The sequence below is a fragment of the Eptatretus burgeri genome, chromosome 13 (genome assembly GCF_056783735.1).
Source record: "Eptatretus burgeri isolate ZD-2024b chromosome 13, Ebu_testis_v1, whole genome shotgun sequence".
Lineage (NCBI taxonomy): Eukaryota > Metazoa > Chordata > Myxini > Myxiniformes > Myxinidae > Eptatretus > Eptatretus burgeri.
Window position 1 is genome coordinate 35,226,730 of NC_140973.1, and position 11,399 is coordinate 35,238,128.

The 11,399-nt window shown below is 43.6% G+C and overlaps 1 pseudogene; it reads right to left on the reverse strand.

The window, feature by feature from the left end:
- Positions 1-10,544: 10,544 nt before the first annotated feature.
- Positions 10,545-10,686, reverse strand: LOC147014231 (signal recognition particle RNA; annotated as a pseudogene).
- Between the last annotated feature and the right edge of the window lie 713 nt (positions 10,687-11,399).

Here is an 11,399-nt window from a genome sequence, read left to right on the forward strand (position 1 = left end):
TATATATATATATATATATATATATATATATATATATATACATATAAATATATATATGTTTCTATACAAGGTGTCCAAAAAAATATACAACTTTTCATCTGCAAAGAGGATGGTCAAAACAAATATATTTTTTAAAGATATATGGCTGGATAGAAAGCTGAAAGGTTGAAGTTTATTGTGCCAATGTCAAAATTGCCACCAAAATTTAAATTTTGGTATAGAATCGTCATTTTCTTTTGGACCACATGTTCGACGTAGGCTCCACATTGTCCGATCACGCCTGCAAACGCATTGTCATGTTCTCCATCACTTTTGGAAATGTTTCCTGAGGAATGTTCTGGATTTCTCGGTGGATGTTTTCCTTCAGCTGATCAAGAGTCTGAGGCCAAGGGTTTCCATAGATCCTGTCCTTGAGATATCCCCACAAGAAGAAGTCTGGAGGAGTAAGGTCAGGGGAATACTGTGGCCACTCAACGTCTTCGTAGAGGGAGATAAAGCGGCCTTCAAAATGTTGGTTGAGAAAATGCTTTGTTTCCCTGGCTGTATGGGGAGGTGCCCCCATCCTGCTGGAACCACTGGGTTCTCATCTGGATCAGGTTGTTTCTCCTACGGGCCTGAGTACGTAGCTCAGGCAGATAGAATTCCTGAATAATTTCACGATAGTTCCTCTGGTTTACCGTGCAAGTGCGTCCCTGGTCATCTTCAAAGAAGTATGGACCAATTATCCCATACCAACCAACCGCCACCCACATGGTGACTTTGAGAACAGATCGAGGTACCAGTTCAGTTGATGCATTACCAGGATTTTCAGTTCCTCAGTACCGAGGGTTTTGCATGTTTACCTCCCCGGACTAGTGAGCATGGCATTCGTCTGTCATGTGAAGTTTTTTGTGGAAGTCTGCATCTTCCTCGAACTTTCCTGAGAACCAATTTGCAAAGTCTAGTCGTTTGCATTTCTGTTGATCAGTAAGGCCTAAGTCACATTTGCTCTACGGCGAGGATACGGCGGCCGTACGCCCTCTGAATTGACAGAAACGTGTGGCAGCCGCAGAGTTTCTGTGCTGGCCTCAGGGTGGCCCTACGTCGTTTGGTTATATTTTACAGGCCGTAGGGGTTGCCGTGGAATTATAGCGCAGAGTTGTAACTTTTTTCATTTCTACGTTCTCCATATCATTTCGACAAGCCGAAACAAAAACTGGTAAAAAACAAAAAAACACAAAAAAAACCCACTCGTTACCGTCCGTCTGGCCCCACGTTCACCTTAGTGCCCCTCCTGTGGTCGCCTTGCGGGCACCTTGCGCCTGCCTTAAATTCTATGGCCGCCGCAGGAACGCCCTAAGGTCACCGTGCGGCACCCCCATGTTTTCGGTCTCCACAATTTCTAAATACGCCGTGCGGCTCCCCGAAAAATAAAAATATATGGGACTGCTACATTGTGTGACCATGGAAATACTGCGACCGCCCTATAATTGCTAGTGGCCATAGATTATGTAGACCCCATGGCCGCTGTGGCAAATGTGACTTAGGCCTAAACACCGTTTCCGTTTTAATTTTGTATCGAAAGGCATTAATATTCATTAGCGTAGGATCCTCTGAACGGTGCTCTTATGAATGTTTGTCTCGGCAGAAAGTCGTCGAATTGATTTTTTTGGACTCTGAACGACCGCCTGTCTGACCATTTGCACATTTTCTTCACTACGACCTGTCCTCTTCCGACCACTGTGACCCTTGTGAAGGTCACAGATGGTTCCCACATTGGTAAACTTTGCGATGGTGCACTTTTTTGTCCGAAAGTTTGGTGCATGGCGCAAGTGGATACCGAAATGTCTCGAGTAAAGACGTTGCACCTGCATGACACTTTTCGTCTGGTGCCAAAGTTCAACAATTTTCGTCCGTTGTTGTACGGTCAGTCTTGGCATTTTTCTGGCGCTTGCTTGGTATCAAAATAAACTTCAAGGTCTCTGCAACAATAAATGAAGCATTAGTGACAAAATTACTGCTTTTTTAGGATCAAACGAAGCATTTTAATAGTTGTATATTTTTTTGGGACACCCCATATATATTGTTACAGGCCGGGGGGTCAGCTGCCAACCGACCGCTCTGAACGGAGCCGCAAGTCGAGTCGGCCCGACCGATCGCCCGGAATATAGATCGCCGCCCGGATAACTCCGAGCGATGGGTCCTTGTACAAGAACCGAAATACGCCAATCGGCAGATCACGTGGGGAAGGGTCGATTGCCAATCTTCAACTTACCTAAATACCCACGTGATCCAACTACCGGGGTATTCCACCCTCGCCGGAACTCGTACGGAACAAACCGCCGAGGCGAGCTTGTCCATGCACGATTTTGAGCGGCGTAATCGCCGAGAACCGTCGGTCCAAATGTCCCCCTATTACGGCAAACCAACGGCTTTCTAACTCCCAACACACGAAATGTTCAGTCAATGAGGGAATGGACGCAACGAGCAGGTTGCTCGTTGCGTCCATTCATTCACACATTCTAACCCTAACATTCACACAAGGACATTTATTATAATGAAACACGTATGCAATTATACAAGCAACAAAAGCACGACAAAAGAACTACAACCGTCTACTTATTATGTACAGTCATTTAATCTACTTATTATGTATGTATTACTTATTATGTACAGTCGTCTACTTATTATGTACAGTAGGAACTTAACAACAGTTCCTACTTATTAGACGGGCCTACGGACACGCGCACGCGCGCGCACACACACACACACACACACACACACACACACACACACACACACACACACACACACACACACACACACACACACAAGAAATGGTGGCTGAGGCCTTTAATCACGAGCTCCAGCTCGGAGGACAGGTGAGCTGAAACTCAGAGCTTGACTCGAACCTTTCCACCTCGTGTGGTCTTCAACTTGTCCGGACCCAGGCTCCAGCGAGAGCAAGCTGGATCCAATCGCCGCGATCCTTCCCGAGCTCCCGCGAATCCTCCCGCGCTTCTCAACACGTGCCGGTGAGACGAGGCACCGATCCTTCCTGTCGATCGTCGCTTCCCTGAGGATCCAACTCCAAGAAGAGGCCGATGCGTCGCACTAAGCCGGGAAACAAAATGGAGAATGAAAAGCTCCACGAACCAAGAAGAAGAGGAAGAAGAGGAAGAAGCCTCCCCTCGCAGCTCGAGCCGAATAATTGGTTCAAGTTCCTTCCAAAACAAAGTAACAGCCGAAGCTCACTGAGCCAGCCGAAGCAAAAAGCTTCCGAAGGCCTCAAGCCAAGCAAGCCAAGCAGGACCCGATGGCCTGCTGAACGACTGCTCTCTCCGAAGCAAAAAAAAGCTTACTCCTCCCACGGGACTCAGCACACGAACTCTGCCACGGGACTCCCACGAACTCAGCCCACAAACTCAGCCCTACCACGGGACTCCCACGAACTCAGCCCTACCACGTGACTTCCACACGAACAAAGAAAGGGTCTCCTCTTTATCCTTTGCACCCTCTCCCCCGCACACGGCGTAACTCATGCCCTCGTGATCCACCCCCCGCTGAACCACGGGTGGGAGGGAGTTGTGGACGTCACTGCAGGGTTCTTCTTCCTCTTCGCAGAAGAGGTGGAGGGACGTCTCCATTGTTCGCTCCCTAACTATTAAATCGATCCGCAGCGCATCTAATCGATCTCTGAACATTTAAACAATGAAAGGTGAGCTATCTAGGGAACATGCACTTATCAACATAGCTGACGAAGGGAACCTGAATGTTGTGTGCAATTGAATTCCAAATTCGTAACAATATGTATATATATATATATATATATATATATATATATATATATATATATATATATATATATATATATATATATATATATGTACGGACATGGGTAGTCGCCTACCCAATAGAAACTGAAGCGATGGGCCCGTTCGATGGGAATGACCTGAGGAGTAAGCACAAGAAAATTCATGATTCCAGCTTCAAGGGTAAATGCTGCAGATTGTTTTTTCGTTAAAATACCCCTACATTTAGAGGTTTTTCGGCCGTTGCTAGGCAAGGGGGGGGGGGTTCCAAGCAACGGTTCTTTCTCACACATAACTCGGACATACCATGAACCTACCATACCAGTTTCATGTATGTCTGACTCATGGTCTCTGAAATATAACGAACTTCGTTTTTTTATTGTTTTCGACCAGCGTTCATTCAAAGTCTATCTTCTCCGACAGTTTTCATAGGATCTGGCTGGAAATTTTTCACAATATGGCTGAATGTACTGCCCACAGTCGCTCGTGGCCCGATTTTTGATTTTCGAAAAATTAATTTTTTTTAATGATTTTTCAGATATTTCAAAGTCCCGCTGCTAGGCAACGGTGATGTCCATAGCAACGGTTCTCATGTGCACACACCGACGTCATGGTATAAACCCACCAACCAAGTTTCATCGAAATCGCCATTGTATTAACGGAGCACTGGACCGAACAGAGGGACAGACAGACAAGCAGGTAGGCGGACATGGGGAGTCGCCTACCCAATAGAACCTGAAGCGATGGGCCCGTTCGATGGGAATGACCTGAGGAGTAAGCACAAGAAAATTCATGATTCCAGCTTCAAGGGTTAATGCTACAGATTGTTTTTTCGTTAAAATACCCCCACATTTCGAGGTTTTTCGGCCGTTGCTAGGCAACTGAGGGGTCCATAGCAACGGTTCTTTCTCACACATAACTAGGACATACCATGAGCCTACCATACCAGTTTCATGTATATCTGACTCGTAGTCTCTGAGATATAACGAACTTTGTTTTTTATCTTGCCAAAACGAAGTTTTTGCAAGATATGTAAGTCAGCTTGTATGTTTTTTATTTTTATTTTTATCTTTTGTTTGTCTGTAATCACGTATAAAAAATTCTGCAGAGCACAGTTATCATTGGAAATTTTTGTAACTTCGCATATCACAGGCCTATAGAGGTCCCTTTCAGTGCACAAAATTTTGAAGGTCAAGGTCAAAGGTCAAGGTCACTTTGTCGCAAATCAGGGGAGTCGACGAAACCCTTATTTTTTGAGTAATTTTGATCGGATCATCTTCAAACTTCATGGGAATATCGTTCAAGGTCTCGCGCTCAGCTGATGAATTTTTGGTGGCGATTGGCCTTGACCTTCATATGTTTTATTTTGGTCTGTAATCACATATAAATCACTCTGCAGAGCACAGTTATCATTGGAAATTTTTGTAACTTCGCATATCAGAGGCCTATAGAGGTCCTTTCAGCGCATGAAATTTTGAAGGTCAAGGTCAAACGTCAAGGTCACTTTGTTGCAAATCAGGGAGTCGACGAAACCCTTATTTTTTGAGTAATTTTGATCGGATCGTCTTCAAACTTCATGGGAATATAGTTCATGGTCTGGCGCTCAGCTGATTAATTTTTGGTGGTGATTGGCCTTAACCTTCATGCTTAGTGCCTAAGGTCAAACATATTTGACCCCAAGGTCAAATTTTCAAGTTTTAGGAACCATATCGTGTCGCACCTCAAATTTAACACCTCGATGAGTGCTTTCTAGATATGTCAAGCTTGAGACATTATGACATCATTTGGTGACGTTATGAGGAAACGCATATTTTTCATGGTTACTTTGTAGAATGATTCTCATCGGAATCTCTCGTAGGCAGATATTCGTCAAGGAGTCGCTCCTGGTGGATAGCAGCTCTGTTCACCTCAGTGTGACCTTAAAGAAGTCACACGTGGTCACCTTTTGGCAAGATACGGGTCACCCTGCGGGTGACATTGGTTTATTTTTTTATTGTTTTCGACCAGGGTTCACTCAAAGTCTATCTTCTCCAACAGTTTTCATAGGATCCGGCTGGAAAATTTTGACAATATGGCTGAATGTACTGCCCACAGTCGCTCGTGGCCCGATTTTTGTTTTTCGAAAAAATATTTTTTTTATCATTTATTAAATATTTAAAAGTCCCGTTGCTAGGCAACGGTGATGTCCATAGCAACGGTTCTCATGTGCACACAACTAGGTCATGGTATGAACCTACCAACCAAGTTTCATCGAAATCGCCATTGTATTAACTGAAATTGCCATTTTAAATACTGATAATAAGGGTAGACCAAATCTCAAATAGAACATTTTTGGAATTTCTTTTTTCGACGAGATCGACGACCCAATATATATATATATATATATATATATATATATATATATATATATATATATATATATATATATATATATATATATATATATATATATATATATATATACACACATATTTATGTAGACTAGTGCGTGACCGTACATGCAAAAAAATTAAAAATAACTTTCAAACTGCGTGCTGGAAACAACAACCACACAGGCCGTTCCTTCGCTCTTGCGTGCCTGTACATGCGTGGCCATACGTGCGTGTCCGTATGTGCAAAAAAACCCGAAAAACTTTCAAACAACTACACAGGCCGTTCCTTCGCTCTCGTAAACGACGACTGGATTTGGGCATTGTGTTTATCTATAAATGCGCATTAGAAATAGAGAAATTATTAGAATACAGAAAGTCATCACTATCCGGAAGTAGTGCATGCCCGTATGGAATGTTCACATGCAATCCACAAATTATCGCTTGCATCGAAGTAACAACTGCTGTGATACTTACACACACAGAGTTACTTAAAATACAAATTAAAATCAAGTTTACCTCCCTGTCTTTGCTGGCCATGACATTCGCTGCCATTGACCATTGCCACTCCTACGCCACGTTGAGGCGACAGGGTAGGAGTTGTAGGAGACCTGAAAGTGCAGTCATTAGGTATTCCATGTTCGAATTGTTTTAGTTTTAAAATAGTTAAAAAAAAAAAAGTTTGCAAAGCATACTACCAAAATAAGATGTATTTCATTGGGAAGCATGTTGAGTAGAGGTGAATTCCTTCACACTTCCAAAGGCCACACCGTTTTGACACTTGGAAACAAAAAAGTTGTGCACTTTTTTTTTGATAAATTATTTTTGGAACAATTTTTCTTCAATAAATAAATAATAATAAAAATTGTTTACATGGACACACCTTTATCTCGTTAGCACTTCTTCATAAACAACATTGCTGAGGGAACTGCATTTCTTCTTTGTTTCCTCGTCCAGGGCAAGAATGCGGAGGCTGCTGGATCTTCCAACGTTTTGATAAATTATTTTCAGAGCAATTTTTCTTCAATAAATAAATAATAATAAAAATTGTCTACATGTACACACCTTTATCTCGTTATCACCTCTTCATAAACAACATTGCTGAGGAAACGGCCCTTCTCCTTCCCAGGAAACAGTCATTGTATCACGTTATTATTTTGATTACTGCCAATTATTGTGCTATTATTATTATTATTAATGTGCTGTTATCATTATTCTGAGATATCTTTGGGAAAAATCGCATGACAAGGTGGAACGACACTTCAGCTGTGATATATACACCTTTCCAACACTGAAAAAAGCAATAAAATGGCCGTAACTTGGGAACCCCTTGTCTGATTAATATCAAACCTTGAAAAGGCACATCCACGGGTCTCCGGAAATATTCCTGCCAAGTTTCAATCAGATCGGACCGGTGACGTCATCGCACTGTGACGTGTCATAGGTTGACAGACGTTATTGGTCATTGTTGGTTGACAGACAATATATAGGTCGTTATTGATTGACAGACATTTGTCATTGTATCACGTTATTCTTTTTATTACTGCCAATTATTGTGCTATTATTATTATCATTAATATGCTGTTATCTTTATTCTGAGATATCAAAAATGGCATGATAAGGTGGAACGACACTTCAGCTGCGATATATACACCTTTCCAACACTGAAAAAAGCAATAAAATGGCCGTAACTTGGGAACCGCTCATCCGATTAATATCAAACCTTGAAAAGGCACAATTCGCGGGTCCCCGGCAATATTCCTGGCAAGTTTCAATCAGATCGGACCGGTGGTTGTCGAGAAACGCTTTTGCAGACACACACACACACACACACACACACACACACACACACACACACACACACACACACACACACACACACACACACACACACACACACACACACACACACACACACACTTGTAGAATCATATATATATATATATATATATATATATATATATATATATATATATATATATATATGTATATGTATATGTGTGTGTATATATATATATATATATATATATATATATATATATATATATATATATATATATATATATATATATATATATATATATATATATATATGTAGAAATATATATATATATATATATATATATATATTTCTACATATATATATATATATATATATATATATATATTTCTACATATATATATATATATATATATATATATATATATATATATATATATATATATATATATATATATATATATATATATATATATATATATATATATATATATATATATATATATATTGTTATGGTTGTGGAAATTCGCAAACCACCATTCAGGTCCCTTAGGTGAGATATCTCTGTAAGTACATGTGTAGTTAGCCCCACCCGTTGTATAGAGGGAATTTATGTGATCCATCCGGGCTGTGACGCTTTGAGTTACCCATTTTTTCTGTTCTATCTTTTATTTCAAACAAACAGCATCTCAACAACCATGCCATCCCCACCACAGCGCCAACCACACTACAACCACGCCACCTCCACCATCAACGCTACCACATCTTCGCCACTCGCCATTCAGTAGAGCCTGTGCGGTTACGATCTCCGGGAACAAACAAAAACCAACGGCTATGCTCGGGGGTTTTCCTGCCTGTTTTTCCCGTCGAGGTTCTCCGCGCTCAGTGTGGAGGAGGGGCGATGCAGGGGTCAAAGGTGAGAAAAGGTGGGGGCCTCTTTTTGGGGGAATAATTCCCTGGTTCTGAGCCAAGACTGGCTCCCCCGGCCCACGCACGGCGCGGGGTGGAGGGAAAGCGAGAGGTCTCGCCCCCCTTTGAGACGCTTCTCCAAGAAGCTCGAAGGGAGGCGGGGCCGAAAAACGGGGCGGAGCGAAGGGTGGGGCCTCGCGCTACAAAAGGCGGACAGGACGGACCTTGAGTAGTTGTCGTCGTTGTTGTTGGGTTGGTTGGTCAAGAGTTGGTTGGTCGAGGGTTGGTCATCATGGTCGTCTTCTGCCTCGAGTCGCGAGCTTGTTGTTCCTGCCTTGCTTCTTTGACCTGTGCGCGAGCGCGGAAAACAGCGCCGAACAAACCTCGTCCGGTTCCCCGAAACCCCGTCCGTACAGTCGAGCGGACCACACGAGCGACACGCGGCACAAGCTCACGAAGCACGCCGGAGGGCTCGGAGTTGCGGTCGCAGGAGGACTCGACGGGATCAGGGAAGTCGCACTTCCATTTTATTTTGGGGTTTGGTGTAAACGTGTGTGTGTGTCGGTGCCAGTCTGGTGAAGTAAAACTGTTAAGTGTTGCCGTGAGCTCGCGTAGTTGGTCGTAGCTCTGCATTGTTGTTGTTGTTTTAAATTTCTTTATGTGCATTCTGTTTTGGCTGTATATGTGTGCTCTCCGTGTGCCGCGGAATAAATGTGCATTATGTTGAACTGTTTTCCTGTTTTTCTCTTTGTCTTTTCTTCAATTGAATCTCCATCTTGCTTCACGTAACGGGTTCATCGTGGGCTTAATACGCCCAATAATTAATCGGAACCGTCGAGGCCGACGATAACAGCGCTCGGTTATCCCGATAGCACGGAATGAATCGCTTAAACGGCCCGTGTCCGGAGTCGACCTGCGGCGAGGTGCGATCGCCCAGTCTACCATCCGCGTGGGTACTTAGGTAAGTCGAGTTTGGCGAACAACCCTATCCCCCGCGGGTGGCCGATTGGCACGATCGTGGTGAGGCCGAAAGGCCCACCGGTGACTAGCTCCCGGTGTTAGTCCGAGAGGGTCACGACAGAATTGTCCGTCCGGTGGGCGACGTGCCGCGATTCGAGTCACGTGGCCGTTCGCACGCCGGCGGGCGCGAATTCGCAACAATATATATATATATATATATATATATATATATATATATATATATATATATATATATATATATATATATATGCCTGGTGTTGGCTTAGTGGTTAGGGTGGTGGCTTGGGATCCCAGAGTCCTGAGTTCAAGTCCCGTTGGCTGCTGAATTAACACCAGGGGGTTGACTCAGCCTGTCATCCTTACGAGGTCGGTAAAATGAGTACCAGTGTACTGGTCCCGGTGTATGCCCCGGTTAGAATAGGTGTACCATATCCCTGTGTGTCGTAAGAGGCGACCAGGGTTGGCGTCAGGAAGGGCATCCGGCCATAAACATTGCCTCAAGAAAAAGCCAAACCCCTGGGAAAAATGCAGGGAAAAATGGCTGTAAAAACGGTTATATATAGATATATATATATATGTGTTGTTTGTCTTTCGGCTGCTCCCGTTAGGGGTCGCCACAGCGGATCATCCGTTATGATCCGCATACTGATTTGGCATAGGTTTTACGCTGGATGCCCTTCCTGACGCAACCCTGGTCGCCTCTTACGACACGGATAAGGATTGGGTTTCGCCATGAATTTTGGGCTGCCCTACACCCTCTCATAGCACGGCCCAGCGCAGAGCTCCCATCCTCAAGCGATCCTCCAACCCAAGCCTCCGAGTAGCCGGATTACAGGCGCACGCCACTACGCCCGGTTGTGTCTGTGTATGTGTGTGTGTGTATGTGTGTGTATGTATATATATATATATATATATATATATATATATATATATATATATATATATATATATATATATATATATATATATATATATATATATATATATATATTGTTGTGGTTGACGAAATTCGCAAACGACCATTCAGGTCCCATAGGTGAGATATCTCTGTAAGTATATGTGTAGTTAGCCTAAACCCGTTGTTTAGAGGGAATAAATGTCATTCATTCGGGCTGCGACGCTTTTAGATAGCTGTTTTTCTTTTACTATCTTTATTTTAGACCAACCGCCATTACTACCACCACAACCACCACCAACCGCATCTCGACAACCACAGCTACCTTCTCCAGAACCGCCTTCACAACATCCACCTTCTCCACAACCGCTTTCACACACCAACCACCAACCGCAACGCCGCTTCACAACAACAGCAACGCCAACAGCCACGACCTTTACCGTCACAACTCGCTCTCGCAACCATCGCATCACCGCCATTCCCGCGCCGCTTGTGGGCACCGATCCTGGACTCGTACAGGGCGCGCACTAAGCAGCGGGTGCAAAAACACCAGCCTTTCCGAGAAATCGGATCAAGAATGATTCACGCCCACTTCTGTTCCGTCCTATCAGCGAGCGTGGGGCGATTTGGCCCCGCCTCCAGGCGCGTCGGAGTATAATCGCTATATGCAGATT